This window comes from Pinus tabuliformis, chromosome 5_2, assembly GCF_031772625.1.
Source record: "Pinus tabuliformis cultivar Carrire ecotype Pingquan chromosome 5_2, CPIR1, whole genome shotgun sequence".
Taxonomy (NCBI): domain Eukaryota; kingdom Viridiplantae; phylum Streptophyta; class Pinopsida; order Pinales; family Pinaceae; genus Pinus; species Pinus tabuliformis.
Genome location: NC_142306.1, coordinates 19441962 through 19462499, shown reverse-complemented (window position 1 = coordinate 19462499; position 20538 = coordinate 19441962). Strand labels below are relative to the sequence as shown.

The window sequence follows — 20538 nt, the reverse complement described above, 5'->3', positions numbered from 1 at the left end:
TTTCCATGTAAAATCATCTGGGAGGGTCATTTGAGGGTGCCTGCATAAACTCGTTTAGTCATGTCATTCACTGTGAGGGTGTGCCCAGGCACACAAGCCTGTATAAAAAATGCTAAGTTGTGACTCGGGGTGGGCTTTCTGCACATTCGTGTAGTTCGTTTTCCCGAATCTCCCTTGTGCCTTCGTTTCGGTAGTGTGGGAGCCCATGTAAACTCGTTCGGGCGGGTCGTTTGAGGGCATTCGTGTAAACTCATTTGGGTGGGTTGTTTGAGGGTGTCCGTGTGAGCTCATTCAGGCGGGTCGTTCGAGGGCATTCATGTAAACTTGTTTGGGTGGGCCATTTGAGGGTCTCTGTGTAAACTCATTCGAGCAGGTCATTTGAGGGCGTCTGTGTCAACTCATTCAGGTGGGTCGTTCAGGCAGGTGGTTTGAGGGCGTTTGTGTAAACTCATTTGGGTAGGTCGTTTGAGGGCGTTCAGGCGGGTCAGGTGAGGGCATCCATGTAAACTCGTTCTGGCGGGTTGGGAAAGTCGGGCGAGGGCGATCCAGTAAACTCATTCAGGCAAGTTGTTTAGTGTGAGGGCATACCCGGACACACAAGTCCGTATAAAAAAGGCTAAGTTGTGACTGGGGGTGGGCTTTGTGCATGTTTTTGTAGCTTGTTTGCCTGGCTTTCCCTTGTGCCTTCATTTCAGTCGTGTGGGCACCCATGTAAAGTCATTCAGGAAAGTCGTTTGAGGTTGTCTGTGTCAACTCATTCGGGAGGGTCATTTGAGGGTGTCTGTGTAAAATCATTTGGGTGGGTCGTTCAGGCAGATCGTTTGAGGGCGCCTGTGTAAACTCGTAAGTTGTGACCCGGGATGGGCTTTGTGCACATTTGTGCAGCTCCTTTGCTCGGCTCTCGCTTGTCCGTTCATTTCGGTCATGTGGGTGCCCATGTAAACTCATTCGGGTGGGTGATTTGAGGGCGTCTGTGTCAACTCGTTCGAGCAGATCCCCGGCAGGTAGTTTGAGGGCGACCGTGTAAACTCGTTCGAGCGGGTCTTTTAGGGGGGTCAGACGAGGGTGTCCACATAAAATCGTTTGGGCAGGTCAGGTGAGGGTGTCCTTGTTAACTCATTCAGTCAGGTCATTCAGTGCGAGGGCACACCCAGGCACATGAGCCCATATAAAAAATGATAAGTTCTGACTGGGGTGGGCTTTGTGTGCGTTTGTGCAGCTCGTTTTCCTAGCTCTCCCTTGTGCCTTTGTTTCAGTCGTGTGGGCACCCATGTAAATGCATTTAGGCGGGTCCTTTGAGGGCAACTGTGTAAACTCTTTCGGGTGGGTCATTTGGGCGAGTCATTTGAGGGTGTCTGTGTAAACTCGTTCAGGTGAGTCATTCAAACGAGTCGAGCAAGGCATCTGTGTAAACTCATTCGTGCGGGTCGAGTGAGGGTGTCCATGTAACTCGTTCGGTCGGGTCGTTCAGTGTGAGGATGCGCTTGGGCACACCATCCCATATCAAAAATGCTAAGTTGTGACCCGGGGTGGGCTTTGTGTACATTTGTGCAGCTCGTTTTCCTGGCTCTCCCTTGTCCCTTCGTTTTGGTCGTGTGGGTGCCCATGTAAACTCATTCAGGTGGGTCGTTTGAGGGTGTTCATGTCAACTCATTTGGGCAGGTCGTTCGGGTGGGTCATTTGAGGGCGTCCGTGTAAAATCTTTCGGGCAGGTTGGGCGAGGGTGTCCGTGTAAACTCATTCGAGAGGTTCGAGCGAGGGCGTCCGTGTAAACTCGTTCGGGTGGGTCGGGCAAGGGCAACCATGTAAACTCATTAGTTGGTTCGTTCAGTGGGAGGGCATGCACGGGCACATGAGCCCATATAAAAAATGCTAAGTTGTGACCTGGGGTGGGCTTTGTGCACATTCATGTAGCTCGTTTGGTTGGCTCTCCCTTGTCCCTTCGTTTCAGTCATGTGGGCACCCATGTAAACTCCTTCAGGCGAGTTGTTTGAGGGCATCCGTGTCAACTTGTTCGGGTGGGTCATTTGACGGCGTCAGTGTAAACTTGTTCAGGCAGGTCGGGCAAGGGCATCCATGTAAACTCGTTCAGGTGGGTCGGGTGAGGGTGTCCATGTAAACTCATTCAGCTAGGTCGTTCAGTGTGAGGGCGCGCCCGGGAACATGAGCCCGTACCAAAAATGCTAAGTTGTGACCCAGGGTGGGCTTTGTGCACGTTCATTCAGTGTGTTTTCCTGGCTCTCCCTTGTGCCTTCTTTTCGGTCGTGTGGGCACCCATGTTAACTCGTTCGGGCGAGTCATCTGAGGGCTTCTATGTCAACTCGTTCGTGGGTCGTTTGAGGGCATCCATGTCAACTTGTTTGGGCAGGTCATTTGAGGGTTTTCGTGTCAACTCGTTCGGGCGGGTCGTTTGAGGGCATCCATGTAAACGCATTCGGGTGGGTCGGGCGAGGGCATCCATATAAAATCATTCAGGAAAGGGTGTCCATGTAAACTCATTCAGTCGGGTTGTTCATTGTGAGGGCATGCCTAGGCACATGAGGCTGCATAAAAAATGCTAAGGTCTGACCCCGGGTGGGATTTCTGCACATTCATGCAGCTTGTTTTCCCGGCTCTCCCTTATCCCTTCATTTTAGTCATGTGGGCGCCCATGTAAACTCGTTCGGGTAGGTCGTTTGAGGGCATTCGTGTCAACTCGTTCAGGCGGGTCATTTGAGGGCATCCATGTAAACTAATTCGTGTGGGTCATTCGGGCGGGTCGAGCGAGGGCATCCATGTAAACTCATTTGGTCGAGTTAGGTGAGGGTGTCCGTGTAAACTCATTCAGTCAGGTTGTTCAGTGTTAGGGCATGCCAGGGCACACGAGCCTGTATAAAAAATGCTAAGTTGTGACTTGGGGTGGGCTTTGTGCACGTTCGTGTAGCTTGTTTTCCTAGCTCTTCCTTGTGCCTTCATTTCGGTCATGTGGGCACCCATGTTACCTTGTTCAGGTGGGTCATTTAAGGGCGTTTGTGTCAACTCGTTCGGGCATGTCATTTGGGCAGGTCATTTGAGGGCATCCATGTAAACTCGTTTAGGTGGGTCGAGCGAGGGCGTCCGTGTAAACTCATTCGGGAAAGTCAGGTGAGGATGTCCATGTAAACGCGTTTGATCGGGTTGTTTAGTTTAAGGGCACACCCGAGCACATGAGCCCATATAAAAAATGCTAAGTTGTGACCTGGGGTGGGCTTTGTGCACTTTCGTGCAGCTTGTTTTCCTAGCTCTCCCTTGTCCCTTCGTTTCTCTCATGTGGGTGCCCATGTAAACTCGTTCGGGTGGGTCGTTTGTGGGCATCCATGTCAACTCATTCGGTCGGGTCATTTGAGCGGGTCGTTTGAGGGCATCCATGAAAACCCGTTTGGGCAGGTCATTCATGTGGGTCGGGCGAGGGCGTCCGTGTAAACTCATTCGAGCGGTCAGGTGAGGGTGTCTGTGTAAACTCTTTGGTTGGCTCATTCAATGTGAGGGCACACCTGCATACATGAGCTCGTATCAAAAATGCTAAGTTGTGACCCGGGTGGGCTTTGTGCATGTTCGTTTAGCTTGTTTGCTCGGCTCTCCCTTGTGCCTTTGTTATGGTCAAGTGGGTGCCCATGTAAACTCGTTTAGGCAGGTTGTTTGAGGGCGTCTGTGTCAACTCGTTCAGGTGGGTCATTTGAGGGCGTCCATGTCAACTCGTTTGGGCGGGTCATTTGAGGGCATCCGTGTAAACTTGCTCTGGTGGGTCAGGTGAGGGCATTCGTGTAAACTCATTTGGGTGGGTTGGGTGAAGGTGTCTGTGTAAACTCGTTCAGGTGGGTCGGGCGGGTCAGGTGAGGGCATCCATGTAAAATCATTCGGTCAGGTTGTTCAGTGTGAGGGCACGCCCGGGCACATGAGCCCGTATAAAAAATGCTGAGTTGTGACCTAGGGTGAGCTTTGTGCATGTTTATGCAACTTGTTTGTCGAAGTCTACCTTGTGCCTTCATTTCGGTTGTGTGTGGACGCCCATGTAAACTTGTTCAGGCCGGTCATTTGAGGGTGCCCATGTAAACTCGTTCAGGTGAGTCTTTTGTGGGTGGCCGTTTAAACGCGTTCGAGCAGGTTGTTTGAGGGCGCCTGTGTTAACTCGTTCAGGTGTGTAATGCCCATGAGCTGTGGTTAGCGAACGAGCGAAGGCACACCGAGCTAGGACACACCAGGCAAGGGTGTGGACGAGCGAGTCAGGCTGCAGGTCGCCCAAAGTGAAATGGAGAAAATTCGATGAAGTTTGAGTGTGGTATGTTTATATCGTCTGGGCGGTCCCGGGCAAGCCAACGAGCGGGCAAGCTGCTGAGCAACCCAACACATGATGGATGGCCAAACATTGTAAACAGGTGGCCCGATGGTGATAAAACATGAACAAGCCAACGAACGGATGTGGAATGAATGTCAGTGAGATGCCAAAATGGTGGAGCAAGTGGGCATACAAATAGGAGGACGAGTTGTGGTGGAGGATCATCACACTTGGAGTGAACATTCAAGTGAGGAGTGTGAAGTGCGAGTAAGCCTTCAGTGGTTCTATGGAAGAGTAGTCCATGCAGATGTGCCCGCACGATGGGTGAATTAGATAGGGCATTCGTGCAGGGCTGAATGGTGGGTGAACCAGGTAGGGCATTCATGCAGAGCTGAATGACGGGTGAACCAAGTAGGGCGTTCGTGCAAAGCTGAATGACAGGTGAACTGGGTAGGGCATTCGTGCAGGGCTGAATGACGGGCATGCCGGGTGACTCGGTGAGTGCGTCCGCCGAACGAGCTAAATGGAAAGTTGGTGGTTTGTGCAGGACAACATGGTGAGGTCATCAGCTGAAAAAAAGGTGGTTGAACCGGAGGTCATAAATGGGAGTTTGTGTAGGAGGAACTACGTGCGGCCCACCGAACAAAGGAAGGTCAAAACCATGAACAAGAGTTTAAGCGAGTGGTGACACGGGTGCTTGTTCACCCACTGAATGAAGGAACAGTTGGGCTAAATGATAATGTCAGGTAGGGTAACACGGTGAGGGAGTTTGCTGAACGAAAGGAGACTGAGCCGGGTGAAGAAGTGTGATCGGTTGTGAACAAAGGTGACTGATGTGCGAACATGTCAGGTAGGTGTGCACAGTGATATGGGTGGGTGCCCAAGTTGGGCAAATAGCACAACGAGCTGAACCAATGCATTCAGGGCTGAATGAAGAGTTGGGAAGAATGTGCAGTGACCATTCAGGCATGCGACCAACTGGGAAACTGAGTTTGCCGAAAGTTGAAAAATTGGCTAAGTGTAAATTTGGGGTTTCCTCCAAGATTTAACTTATACTTGAAATTTATATATATTGATATACGGGCAGGCTCACATTGATGAGTTGCCCCTCCCTTTATACTGTTGTGCATTTCTATATGTTAATGCTCTTATGATGAATGGTTATGGTTTTCATCGTGTATAAAGGATAACTAATACTTGGTAACAAAAAATAAACTAAGTATGAATGCTAGGCGTAGTCCACGATCATGAGTATTGGTGAAAAGAAAGTGGTCGGTGGTGCCGCACCTTGCTATAGTGCGGTTGGAAGAGTACTGCCAGTCCAGGGGCGTGACAGGTGGTATCAAAGCTGATGATTAGGACAAGAAGTGTAAACACTCTATGACAGGTTTAGCAGAGGTGAAGCTTCATGCTTGGGTCAAGCTAAACGACAAGGCATGGCAGGTTTCAAAGAATGCAAAGGGAAGCTCTTGCTGACCTTATATAGGTTGAGGCAGATGAAAGAAGAGAACCCATGCATTTGAGATAAACTTGAAATCTTGGAAAGGAATGTTGAAGATGAACTTCTTCAACTTGGTTGGACCATGGAGTAGGATGAAGCTGCAGATTGCGATGACGAAGAAGAGGAAGCCATGAGAGTTGACAATGTTGTAGATGTGACAACGATGGAGGATGAACTTGAGATTGATCAAGTTGAACTAGGATCATGCAGTTTGCAGACATGTGTGGATGAGGATACTCACATGGAGGAGCCTCATGATGAAGTAAGTACCACTTATACTTGTGTTTCAGTTGAGCATTTGGTAGATGAACTGTATGCAGGAAGAGAAAAATCAGTTGGTTGATGCAAGGGGGGATCTTACCATGGATGTCTACGATGAGACCGCGTATGGAGAAGCAAGGACCATTCATTGTTGCAGGACTTGTTGGGGTTGTTTTTGACCTTATGATAGAAGGTACAAAGGCCCATGACAAGGGAGGAACATGATGATCGCTGCAGAAGAATGGGTCATGATTTAGCCACATGGAGAATTGGCTAAGTTCCTGGCATGACCCATGGACAAATTGGAGAAGGGCACACATTTGAGTATGGTTATACTTGGGTGGAATTCTCATGGCCAAGACCAAGAGGAAGTCTTGGTGGAACATTTAGTGGGGGAGCCATGGTGGAAGAGACTCATGTGATGATGATATGGTTGGGTGACCGAGTTCACTACACCGGAATTTGTAGGCTTGGATGGGGATGATTGATTGTTGTGATGGGTCTACTTAGTTGGACAACATGGACAACTTGAGTCATGGACATCAGTTTGGAGACATGGAGCATGGTAGTCTTGTGCAGGGACATTATGTAGGAGCACTTGTAGAGGTGTCACTTATGGGCATCCAATGAGGAGTGCTAAGGTAGGGATGTTATGCAGGTGGATTTGCTGGTGTGACATGGGGATGTTTTATTGATGATCCGATGGAGAGGTTGTGCACTCTTTTACAACAAGGCCATAGACTTGGTTGGATTTGTGAGTAGACTGTGGAGCATTCCTACTACATGGAGAGTTGAAGCATCTTCCAGAGACCTTTGGGTCGAGACTTGTATGCTTGCTGGGGATGTTGGTTGGAGATGACTCATGGAGCTCATGATGACATGAGGTTGTGACTTTTGAGGACTTCATATATGGTAGACTTAGAGAATCTGATGCATTGAGGAGCTGAGGTCAGGGACTTTGATGCAGGATGGGTTGCATACTTTTGAGTACATGTATGGGTGTGCTTGAAAGAGTTACTTTATGTGGAGGATCGATATGAGACACTTTGGAGTGATGGAGTTATAATGATGATGATGCCTTGGTGGCAACACTTGGGCATGGGTTGAGCCAATTCTTGACCACTTTTGAAACATGGGAGCTGATTGATCTATGATCATGGGTAGCACATGGAAAACATGTCGCAGACGAGATGAAGAACTACTTCATGGACCTGAGCATGGCTTACACTTATATGGAGATGGATTCTTGATCGAGTTGATGATGTGATAGGATGTTCTAAGAAATGGCTAGTGATGGCATGAGGATGTGCATTCTTATGATTTGAGTGTGACAGTTGGACTGATCATCGGACTAGTTCGAGTCATGAGGGACATTAGTGTATAGAGATATGTTAGCATTATGTTGGAGTATCATGGCGGTAGTTCACATGATGACGATACATGATGAGGTTGACACGATATGTTGTAGTAGGCATGTAGCTTGAGATGGAGGGGCCAGCCTTCCACAATGGGAGCAGCATGTGGAGATTGTGACGAGGTGGTTGATGATCATGGATTGAGGATACTTTTCGATGTATGACATACCGATTGAGCATATGTATTGGTATGGATATCTTGGTGTTAGATGGTTGTTGGGATGAGAGATTGTTGAGGATGACAATGATTTCAAGTGGAGGAGAATGTAACACCCATGAGCTGCGATTGGTAGATGGTTGAGGGTCCACCGGGCAAGGGCACAGATGAGTGAGTCAAGTCGTAGGTCACATGAATCGAAATGGAGCAAATGCGATGAAGTTTGAGTGTGGTATGTTTATATCATGTGGGTGGTCTTGGGCGACCCGACGGGTGAACCAACACATGATGGGCGGAAAAATGTTGTAAGCAGTCAGGCCGACGATGATAAAACATGAACAGGCCAAAGGACGCATGTGGAACGAAGGTCGGCTAGAAGTTGTTATAGACATATTTGGGCACTGCAACCCAAATCACATATGTCCATAAACCAAGGGCTTATAAAACCCTAAAAGTGTTCTTTCATACCCTAAAGGAATAAGGTCAGTTGATTACATCATCTCCCAGAAGTTTTCCATAAAAAACTACTCAGAACTGGTCAAAACAGGACCATACAAACTGCTCCATGCATAGGGTGCGATGCATCTCACCTATTACACATGGGGGGTGTGATGCATACTGGAAATCCCTTCTATAGGGTGTGATGAGCAAGAGCAGACAAATGGCAGAAGCAGTGTGCTAGGTGGAAACCCAAAGAATCTTTAGAAACTGCTCATATTACACTTGCCTCTCTAAATTTGCCGCAGGATGAGTAAGAGATCTGAAATCTCCAAGTGGAACCAAGAACTATCAGTGAAATGACACTAATCAAAATCTCAGAAGTTGACTCACTCTCCTAAAAACATATATATATGGATCCCTCATCCAAGAGATCCAGGGGCTGGAATTTTGTAATTTGTAACGAAGTGCTATTGGTTTCTCTTTGAAGACATTGTTGGGTGATCTTGCTTTGTATGAGGTGAAGAGGGCTTTGGGAGGATGATGCTGGATTAGACAGCCTAGTTTTAATCCTCTTTTCTACTTCTTCTATCAATAAAGCTATTTGAGTTTTCCTCCATATGCTTGTATATCTCTGAATATTGCTTTTTTATGAATTTATATGGTTAATGTACATCTGATCCTACATTATTTATGGTTATAGATCTCTATTCTTTGAAGGTATTTTGCTGCCTTGGCTCTACAGGTGTTCTTTGAAGCGAGACAAGTGACGAAGGAGTGGTGAAAGCTCTATCAAAGGAGAGAGGAAACAAGCAAGGAGACTAGTGAAAGACCGAGGTTGGTGCTCTCTGCTTCTCTCTCATCCATCTCTCATAAAGGAAAACACAAGTAACTTTAATCTATTTGTTTCTAAGATAGCTACCCGCCTTAGTGGGACTAGCAGCTCTGAATAGACACTAGTTTTCCACCTAACAGATGCCCAAACGGTGGAGTGAGCGGGCACACAAATAGGAGGATGAGTTGTGGTGGAGGATCATCACACTTGGAGTGAACATTCAAGTGAGAAGTGTGAAGTGCGAGTAAGCCTTCAGCGGTTCTGTGGAAGAGCAGGCCATGCGGATGTGCCGCACAATAGGAAAACCAGATAGGGCATTCGTGCAGGGCTAAATGGCGGGTGAATTGGGTAAAGCATTCATGCAGAGTTAAACAATGGGTGAACTGGGTAGGGCGTTCATGCAAAGCTGAATGACAAGTGAATTGGGTAGGGCATTCATGCATGGTTGAACGACAAGCATGCCAGATGACTTGGTGAGGGCATCCACCAAATAGGTTGAATGGCTAGTTGGTGGTTTGTGCAGGACGACATGGTGAGGGCGTTAGCTGAATGAAAGTTGGTTGAACTGAAGATCATGAATGGGATTTTGCGTAGGCGATACTACGTCTGGCCCACTAAATGAAGGGAGGTTGAAACCATGAACAAGAGTTCGGGCGAGTGGCGACATGGGTGCATGTGTGCCTGCTGAACGAAGGGATGGTTGGGCTAAACAACAATGTCGGGCAAGGTAACACGGTGAGTGAGTTTGTTGAATGAAAGGAGAGTGAGCCAGGTGAAGAAGTGCGACGGGTTGTGAACAAAGGCGACCGATGTGCAGACGTGCCAAGTAGGTGTGCATGATGACACAGGTGGGTTCCCAAGTTGGGCAAACAACACGACGAGCTAAAAAAATGTGTTCAGGGGTGAATGAAGAGTTGGGCAGAACGTGAGGTGACCATTTAGGCGTGCTGACGAGCTAGGCAACCGAGTTTTTCAAAAGTTGAATAATTGGCTAAGTGTAAATTTAGGGTTTCCTCCAAGATTTAACTTATACATGAAATTTATATATATTGATATATGGGCAGACTCACATCAGGGAGTTGTCCCTCCCTTTACACTTTTGTGCATTTCTATATGTTAATGATGTTATGATGAATGGTTGTGGTTTTCATCGTGTATAAAGGATAACGAATACTTGGTAATGAAAAATAAACTAAGTACGAATGTTAGGCATAATCCACGATCATAAATATTGGTGAAAAGAAAGTGGTTAGTGGTGCCGCACCTCAATATAATGCGGTTGGAAGAGTACCACCAGTGTAGGGATGTCACAGGGCAGGTCATTTGAGGGTGTCTGTGTAAACTAATTCGGGTGGGTCATTTGACGGCATTCTTGTAAACTTGTTCGAGCGAGTCATTTGAGGGCGCCTGCATAAACTCATTTGGTCAGGTTATTCAGTGTGACGACGCGCCCAGACATACAAGCCCATATCAAAATTGCTAAGTTGTTATCTGGGGTGGGCTTTGTGCATGTTTGTGTATCTCATTTGCTCGGCTCTCCCTTGTGCCTTCGTTTTGGTCATGTGTGGGTGCGCATGTAAACTCGGTCGGGTCAGGTCGGGTCGTGTAAGGGTGCCCATGTAAACTCATCCAGGCACAGTCTTGCTTTTCGAGTGAAAAGTGGGCTGGTAATTGAGATGTTTGTTTGGATTTGCCTAAAGGATGGCCTTGGGTCATTTGTAGGGTGGCTGATTCTCATCTACTCTCCATCCCCACTCAGTAGCACATGAGTTGTAATGTTGGCCATGCTTGTCTTGGTCCTTGGGTCAGCTTTTCGTGTGAAAGGTGGGTTGGTAATTGAGTTGCTTTTTTGGGTTTGCTGGAAGAATGGCCTTGGGTCATTTGTAGGGTGGCCGATTTTCATCTTCTCTCGATCCCCACTCAGTAGTACATGAGTGGTAATGTTGGCCATGCTCGTCCCGGGAGGCATATGTGAACAATTCCCATTATGCTCTCTAAGTTCTTGGAGTTGTATGGGCTATTGTGGTGTGGCTCCCGGGCTCATCCTGGTCCCTCATGCCCATCCAAATGATACAAGTGATTGGTTTTCTTTTCACATGAAAGGTGGGTTCGTAATTGAGCTGTTTTTTTAGGTTTTCTTGAAGAATGGACTTGGGTAATTTGTAGGGTGGCCGATTTTCATCTTCTCTCTATCCCCGCTCAGTAGCACATGAGTGGTAATGTTGGCCATGCTTGTCCCGAGAGGCTTATGTGAACAATTCCCCTTCTACTCTCCAAGTTCTTGGAGTTGTATGGGTTATTGTAGTGTGGCTCTCGGTCTCGTCCTGGTCCCTCGTGCCCATCCAAATGATACAAGTGATAGGTTTTCTATTCGTGTGAAAGGTGGGTTGGTAATTGAGTTGTTTTTTCTGGTTTGCCTAAAGAATGGCCTTGGGTCATTTGTAGGTGGATGAATTTCATCTTCTCTCCATCCCCACACGGTAGCACATGAGCGGTAATGTTGGCCATGCTCATCCCAGGAGGCATATGTGAAAAATTCCACTTCTACTCTCCAAGTTCTCGGAGTTGTATGGGCTATTATGGTGTGGCTCCCAGGCTCGTCTTGGTCCCTCGTGCCCATCCAAATGATACAAGTGACAAGTTTTCTTTCTGTGTGAAAGGTGGGTTGGTAATTGAGTTGTTTTTTTGGGCTTGCCTGAACGATGGCCTTGGGTCATTTGTAGGGTGGTCTATTTTCATCCTCTCTCCATCCCCACTCGGTAACACTTGAGTGGTAATGTTGGCCATGCTCGTCTCGGGAGGCATATGTGAACAATTCCCGTTCTGCTCTATAAGTTCTTGGAGTTGTATGGGTAGTTGTGGTGTGACTCCTTGGCTTGTCCTAGTCCCCTCGTGCCCATCCAAATGATACAAGTGACAAGTTTGATTTTTGTGTTAAAGGTGGGTTGGTAATTAAGTTTTTTTTTTCAAATTTTCCTAAAGAATGGCCTTGTGTCATTTGTAGGGTGGTCGATTTTCATCTTCTCTCCATCTCCACTCAGTAGCACATGATCGGTAATGTTGGCCATGCTCATCGCAGGAGGCATATGTGAATAATTCCCCTTCTACTCTCTAAGTTCTTGGAGTTTTATGGGTTGTTGTAGTGTGGCTCCCTGGCTCGTTCTGGTCCACTCGTGCCTATCCAAATGATACAAGTGACAGGTTTTCTTTTCGTGTGAAAGGTGGGTTGGTAATTGAGTTGTTTTATTGGGTTTTCCTGAAGGATGGTCTTCGGTCATTTGTAGGGTGGCCGATTTTCATCTTCTCTCCATCCCCACTCGGTAGCACATGAGCAGTAATGTTGGACATGCTTGTCCCGGGAGGCATATGTGAATAATTCCCCTTCTGCTCTCGAAGTTCTTGGAGTTGCATGGGCTGTTATGGTGTGGCTCACAAGCACATCCTTGTCCCTCGTGCCCATCCAAATGATACAAGTGATAGGTTTTCTTTTCGTGTGAAAGGTGGGTTGGTAATTGAGTTGTTTTTTTGGGTTTGCCTGAAGAGATGGCCTTGGTCATTTGTAGGGTGGTCGATTTTCATCTTCTCTCCATCCCCACTCAGTAGCACATGAGTGGTAATGTTGGCCATGCTCATCTCAGGAGGCATATGTCAATAATTCCCCTTCTGCTCTCCAAGTTTTTGGAGTTGTATGGGATGTTGTGGTGTGGCTCCCGGGCTTGTCTTGGTCCCTCGTGCCCATCCAAATGATACAGGTGACAAGTTTGATTTCTGTGTGAAAGGTGGGTTGGTAATTGAGTTGTTTTTTCGGGCTTGCCTGAACGATGGCCTTGGGTCATTTGTAGGGTGTCCAATTTTCATCTTCTATCCATCCCCACTTGGTAGCACATGAGTGTTAATGTTGGCCATGCTTGTCCCAGGAGGCATATGTGAACAATTCCCCTTCTCTCTAAGTTCTTGGAGTTGTATGGGTTGTTGTGGTGTGGCTCCCTGGCTCATCCTGGTCCCCTCGTGTCCATCCAAATGATACAAGTGACAAGCTTTCTTTTCGTGTGAAAGGTGGGTTGGTAATTGAGTTGTTTTTTTGGGTTTACCTGAAGAATGGCCTTGGGTCGTTTGTAGGGTGGCCGATTTTCATCATCTCTCCATTCCCACTCGATAGCACATGAGCGGTAATGTTTGCCATGCTCATTCTGGTAGGCATATGTGAACAACTCCCCTTCTGCTCTCTAAGTTCTTGGAGTTGTATGGGTTGTTGTGGGGTGTCTCCCTGGCTTGTCCTAGTCCCCTCATGCCCATCCAAATAATAAAAGTGACATGTTTTCTTTTCGTGTGAAAGGTGGGTTGGTAATTAAGTTGTTTTTTTGGATTTGCCTAAATGATGGCCTTGGGTCGTTTGTAGGGTAGTTGATTTTCATCTTCTCTCCATCCCCACTCAATAGCACATGAGCGGTAATGTTGGCCATGCTCGTCCTAGGAGGCATATGTGAACAATTCCCCTTTTTCTCTCTAAGTTCTGGGAGTTGTATGGGTTGTTATGGTGTGGTTCCATGGCTCATTCTGGTCCCTCGTGCTCATCCAAATGATACAAGTGATAGCTTTTCTTTCCGTGTGAAAGGTGGGTTGGTAATTGAGTTGTTTTGTCAGGTTTGCCTAAATGATGGCCTTGGGTCATTTGTAGGGTGGCTAATTTTCATCTTCTCTCCATCCCCACTCAGAAGCACATGACCCGTAATGTTGGCCATGCTCATTCCCATCCCTCTTGCCCATCTGAGCCTTCTTTGTTGTTGTCCCATATGGAAACCCCAAAAATCCATCGTGCCTATGTCACTATCATACCCCTCAGTTGTTGCGAATATAAAATTTTGATTGGGATGGGTAGCCATGTGTGGCTTCATTGAAATTTGCTCCTCGTTATATTGTTCACCTCCTCCCTATTTGGTGGGGACGGTTTTGGTTTTTGTGTGAAAGGTGGGTTGGTAATTGAGTTGGTTTTTCAGGTTTGCCTCAAGAATTCCCTTAGGTCATTTGTACGGTGGCTGATTTTCATCTTCTCTCGATACCCACTCAATAGCACATGAGCAGTAATGTTGGCCATGCTTGTCCTGAGAGGCATATGTGAACAATTCCCCTGTTTCTCTAAGTTCTCAAAGTTGTATGGGTTGTTGTTGTGTGGCTCCCTGTGACGGCTAGCCTCTTCATTGTTCGATTGTTTGTGGTGCCGATTTCTTGTGCTTGCACTCTTTCTATGTTGGCATTGTCAGCTAAGATGCATACATTTAAGAGGAATGTGGAAGGGTTTTGTTTGTAAACAACCTACCCTCCCTCTTGCTTTCTTTTTCTGTTGGGCAATGTGAGGCACTCTTATCCTTATTGTAAAGTTAAGAGTTGGCATTCCTTTTAATGTGCACATCGTCAGTGGTTGTGTTGGCTTTGAGGTTTTGATAGATGTGTTGGCCCATATGTTTGATCGAGTGGTTGGATTTTTCCTTGCATCTCACATGCGTGGCAATATTTTGTGGTTGGAAATGTTAAGTCACAATGTTTATGGGCATTTTTTGTTTCAATTATGTATGTGCTCATGGTCCAATGGGGTGGAGGCTTGCTACGTAGATGGTGGGGGCTATTTGGAAGAAGGATTTCAAGGTGGAATGCTTTGACCTCCCTCCCCTGCGTGGAGGTGGCTGTAGGTGAAAATTATTCATTTTTTAGTTGGTAAAGCTATGGGCAATCTCCTACGTTTCCTGTACGTAGGGTGCGTGGGGTGCAGAGTTGCCCGATCCCTCCTCCTATTTGGATATGTTCTTGTATTGTGTAGTGAGCCTCTTGATTTGCATTTATTTCCTTCCTTTTCCTTTGCATCGTGGTTGTCACATGTGGTCAAGTGATCGAGGTTCACCATTGCTGCTATTTGGGTGGACTCCTAGGTGGCCTCGGTGTGGGGCGGGGAGGGTCGGGGAGCATTTCTAGGAGACGTTGTGGGCTCAGTTGGTCTTGTTTTATTTCCTTCCGTTTCCTTTGCATTGAGGTTGTCGCAAGCAACCATGTGATCGAGGTCCATCGTTGCATCTATCTGGGTGGACTCCTAGGTGGCCTTTGTGCAGGGAGGGGAGGGTTTGGGGGCATTTTTAGGGGAGGTTGCGGGCTTGGTTTGGCTTGTATTATTTCCTTCCCTTGCCTTTGTGTCAAGTCTGCAGTAGGCGATCATCCGATCGAGGTCCACTATTGGTGCTGTCCGAGTGGACTCCTAGGTGGCATCGGTGTGGGGCGGGGAGGTTTTTATGGCCTCTCTATGATAGGATTTATAGTCGGTCATCCTCTTTTTGTTTCCTTCCTTTTCCTTCACATCGAGCTGCTACAGGTAATCAGGAGAACGAGGTCCATTGTTGCTGCTGTTCGGGTGGATTCCTAGGTGGCCACGATGCTAGGTGGGGAGGGTTGGGGCTCATTTATAATATAGAGGTTGCATGGTTGATCATTCTCCATTTATTTCCTTTGCATCGAGGCTACCGCAGGCAATTAGGAGATCGAGGTCCATCGTTGTTGCTACCTGGGTGGACTCTTAAGTGGCCTCGGTGTAGGGCGTGGAGGCTTTTGGAGGCATTTCTAAGGGAGTGGGTGAGTGATCACTCATTTTCTTGTTGGTTGGGGCATGGTTGCAAACTCTGAAGTGGCCTTGGTGCGTTGTGGCTTGGCAGGTCTACCCATTTGTTCACCATGTCCTTGGCATGTTGCATGTGCTTCCTTCTTGGGATGCAAGAGGTGCAAGGCATAAAAGTTTTACATGATATTTTGATATCTCTTTGACTTGATGGGTGTTCAGGTTGGCTCTTGGTAAGAGAGTGCCCAGAATGCCCTTTGAAGTGGGAGGGTGCCACCTGTTTGATCCTGCCAGTACTCATATGCTTGTCCCAAAGATTAAGACATGCATGTCTAAGTATGAACTAATTCAGGCTGTGAAACTGTGGATGGCTCATTAAATCAGTTATGGTTTTTTTGATGGTACCATACTACTTGGATAACTATAGTAATTCTAGAGCTAATATGTGCACCAAGTCCTGACTCTTTGGAAGGGATGCATTTTTTAGATAAAAGGCTAGCGTGGGCTTGTGCACTTCTCCGGTGAATCATGATAACTCAACGGATTTCACAGCCCTTGTGCTGGTGATGCTTCATTCAAATTTCTGCCCTATCAACTTTCGATGGTAGGATAGAGGACTACCATGGTGGTGATGGGTGACGAAGAATGAGGGTTCGATTCAAGAGAGGGAACCTACGAAACAGCTACGACATCCAAGGAAGGTAGTAGGCACGCAAATTACCCAATCCTGACATGGGGAGGTAGTGACAATAAATAACAATACTGGGCTCATCGAGTCTGGTAATTGGAATGAGTACAATCTAAATCCCTTAACGAGGATCCATTGGAGGGCAAGTATGGTGCCAACAGCCGTGGTAATTCTAGCTCCAATAGCATATATTTAAGTTGTTGCAATTAAAAAGCTCATACTTGGATCTTCGGTCATAAAGGTCGATCTGCCTACTCAGTGTGCACCTACCCTTCCATCCCTTTTGTCAGCGGTGTGCTCCTGGCCTTAATTAGCTGGGTCGTGGCTCCAGTGTTGTTACTTTGAAAAAATTAGAGTACTCAAAGCAAGCTTATGCTCTGAATACATTAGCAGGGAATAACGTGATAGGAGTCTGGTCCTATTATGTTGGCCTTTGGGAACGGAGTAATGATTAATAGGGACTCTCGGGGGCACTCGTATTTCATTGTCAGAGGTTAAATTCTTAGATTTATGAAAGACATACCACTGTGAAAGCATTTTCCAATGATGTTTTCATTAATCAAGAATGAATGTTGGGGACTCGAAGATGATCAGACATACCACTGTGAAAGCATTTTCCAATGATGTTTTCATTAATCAAGAATGAATGTTGGGGACTCGAAGATGATCAGATATCATCCTAGTCTCAACCATAAACGATGCCGACTAGTGATCGGCGGATGTTGCTCTAAGGACTCCACCAGTACCTTTTGAGACCTCAGCCATGGAATTTTCAGGCAATAATAGGTTTGTAATGCCCTTAGATGTTCTAGGCCACAAGCGTGCTACACTGATGCAGCCAACAATTTTTTCTTCCTGGTTCGAGAGGATCGGGAAATCTTCTCAAATTGCATCGTGATGGGGATAGACCATTGCAATTATTGGTCTTCAATGAGGAATTCCTAGTAAGCATGTGTCATTAACTCATGTTGACTACGTCCCTGCCCTTTGTACACACCACCCGTCACTCCTACCGATTACATGATCCAGTGAAGTGTTTGATCTGCGTCGATGATGGTGGTTCATCGTCGTCGACGTCGTGAGAAGTTCATTGAACCTTATCATTTATATGAAGGAGAATTCGTAACGTGTTTACCGTAGGTGAACCTACAGTAGAATCATTGATAGCAAGGGTTTTCTTTTTTGGTTCGGGTTAGTTGGGTTTCGATTGAAATGTGGGACTGTGTGGTGTGTCTCTAGGGAAGCGGATTTGGTGTTTGGCAGGAACATTGTTGGTTGCTCATCTTGAGGTAACACTTGTTTTTTCATGTGTGTGCTTACAATCCATGCTTGTGCTTGTCCCGCCCATCCTTTTTTTTCTTTCCCCCAATGCATTTCTGTAGGGGATTCAGAAGCTTGTTTCTTGGGATCCCTTTCGACAATCTGTTTTGTCGGGCATGGTTGCTGCAGTTGAGGTGCTTGGGAAAGATGATGGATAAATTTAGACTCATTCTTAGTGGTGATGCTCACTATTTTTTTTGTTGGAAGGCATGGGCCAAGGGTGCGGTCTTCCATAATTGGTTCTCTCAAAAAGGCGGCAGTGGCTAATGTGTTGCTTGGGTGAGCTTTTTGGTTGGTGGTTGGGTCGAGGGAGTGGTTGCGTGCGTGTCTGGTAGCTCAAACCTTCAGTGAGGGGAAATTGTCGGGGTGGGGTCATTATGGGATGAATGAAGAGCAGTTCAACCCATTGGGCTAGCCACCCTATTCCACCTGACCGTTCCATGATATTCCCTCGTGGAAGGGTTGGGTGTCCAGGTAATGAAAAACCCCTCCCTCGGTCTGAGCTCCATCGAGATCGCAGTTTTCCCCACCAATGGGCATGATGGTGGCGATCTTATCTCATGCCTTTGCTATCGAGGGAATTCCTTGTCCTCTCATGAGCCACTCTCCTTCTAAGAAAAAAAGAAGTAGCGGGTTGTGTCTTTGTTCCTCCCTTCGGATTGTGGGTTTTTTGTGGGACTTGGTCATTTCTTTGTTTCGTGGTGTGCACTTTGTGAACGTCCCTCTCTTTAGTAGACTTGCACCATCAATGTATTTATGGCCCATGGATTTCTCTAGCATTGAGTGTCGGCCTATGACAACTCCTCCTTGGAGTTTGATTTTTGACCCCCGTCGACTTTCTTGCTAGAAAGGTTGTTGGGTGTTTTGTACATGAAGAGGTGCAATAACGGGGTGGGTTTGTTATTTGTAGTCTATTTTTCATTTGAAGTCTTGTGTCAGGTTTGGGGATTGTTTACCTCTCAGTAATGTGATCCAGACATTGGTCTCATTGTGGCCCTTGTCTTTTCTAGTGGTCAAGTTTAGGTTGTGATTTATTTTCTTGGTTGTTTGATTGTTGTTTTTTATGTTGTAAGATAGAGAGGGTGTTGTGTCATAATGTATGTGGGAGGGTGTGAAGAGGTGGGATGCTTTTTGATTGGATTCCTTGTTTGATTTCCTTTTGGTTAGCGGACATCTACTTGGAGTGCTATTGAGCTTCTCTATTTTCTTGGGATCTTTATTTCTTTGGTGTCGTTTTCTTCCCTTCTTCCTTTTTCCTCTAGCTTTATGGAGAAGAGGTGGGATTGTTGTGGATTGGTGTTCGGGAAGGACGAAAGGTAGTGCGAGTTCCCGGGGTGGTCACCCTAGTCCTTCTCGATCACCGTCCCCTACAGTTCCCCACTTTTTGCGAAGGCACAGGGTTTGGGAAGCTTGTTCTCTATTTGAGCCTCCTATTTGGTCAATTTAGTGTGTTCTAAATTGCTGATTAAAATGTTGATCCGAGATTCGTAAACTGACGAAGTGAAGTGTACTATATGTACAAGATAACCATTTTCTTAGTCTTTTTGTCGTTTTTGAGTTTTTTTTTAGTTTTGTTTAGGATTTATCTTTTATGGATTCCCTAGTGTGTGTGATGGTGAAAATGAAAGTTAAGTATGGATGGTAATGGTGATTTCTACAGTGATTTTCCAAACTTGAAAGTGTTCAAAAAGAAAGCTCTAAACTAACTGTAATGAAATCAATTCTTAAAAGGAAGTAAATGTATCAAACAGTGAACTAATGACAATGGCCCAGTATCCTTGCTGCTGTATGAAAAAGAAAGTAAAAACTGAACTTAAAGCAACTAAAAGACTGAAAGCAAAGCAACTAATTCACACTACTTAAACCCTTATGATCCTTTACCCTTCAACTCAATCTACCTTATGGGAAGCAATCATGAACAAATTAAGCAATATGACATCTAAATTGCAAGAAATTAAATTGCATAAAGGAAACTAATCACACTACTTCAACTCTTCTGATCCTTTACCCTTCAACTCAATCTACCTTATGCGAAGCAATCATGAACAAGTTAAGCAATATGATATCTAAATTGTAGGAAATTAAATTGCATAAAGGAAACTAATCACACTACTTCAACTCATCTGATCCTTTACCCTTCAACTCAATCTACCTTATGGGAAGCAATCATGAACAAGTTAAGCAATATGATATCTAAATTGCAGGAAATTAAATTAAATCACACTACAATAAGTAATATTATGATTCCTTACTAATAGAGTCACTTGACTATAGAAAGAAACCATAAACAAATGAGTAGTATGATGTCTAAGTAGCAGAAAAATAAATAAGCAAAACACAAATTGGAAAATGACAGTTCTGGAATTAAACTTCAGAAAATGAAAATTAGCAGGAAGGACAAGATGATCTCATATGTCAGTAGTTATCTAAAAAAATATGTAAATCTGCCCGGGCTACCTACAACAAAACTTGTAAAAGAAGCACCGATCAGCTAACAGTTAGAAAAGAAACATAAAGGAAATATAGACAGCAATGATCATTAGAACAACACACTATATATACAAGCAATAATTGAAAGAAAACAGTAAATGAAAGCAAGTAGAAACTATACAAGGCTCTGGCGTACAGGGGCCCTCTACAACCTCGGCCAGTCAATCACTTAGTCACAAATCTGATTCAGAAAAACTGTCTTCTCATGTATTTAAAGTGAAATGCAGTACAGTGGGTGACAATAGTGGAAATTACAATATGAAAGCTAATCCTTCAGCGTATATCAACGCGTTATTTATAAGAAAAAGATGCTGCAACTAATTCCTAGATTTATGCTGCTAAAAGACACGTAAATCCCTTGAGCCGAGATCTAGCATCGTGGTCATGAATTCATGGAGTGGTGGCTGCTTGGTTTAGTTCACGGGCTACTCTCTAGGTGTGCCAATATCTCCGAAAACTAAGGATCGTGCCCCGCAAGCCTTCACGTGGGCAAAACAGAGCCGTGCCATCGCGAAACTCTTCATTTGGCCCTTCCTTTGAC

General features: G+C 45.8%; 1 pseudogene; it reads left to right on the top strand.

The window, feature by feature from the left end:
* The first annotated feature begins 15773 nt into the window (after positions 1–15773).
* Positions 15774–17350, top strand: LOC149157319 (18S ribosomal RNA; annotated as a pseudogene).
* Positions 17351–20538: the final 3188 nt, after the last annotated feature.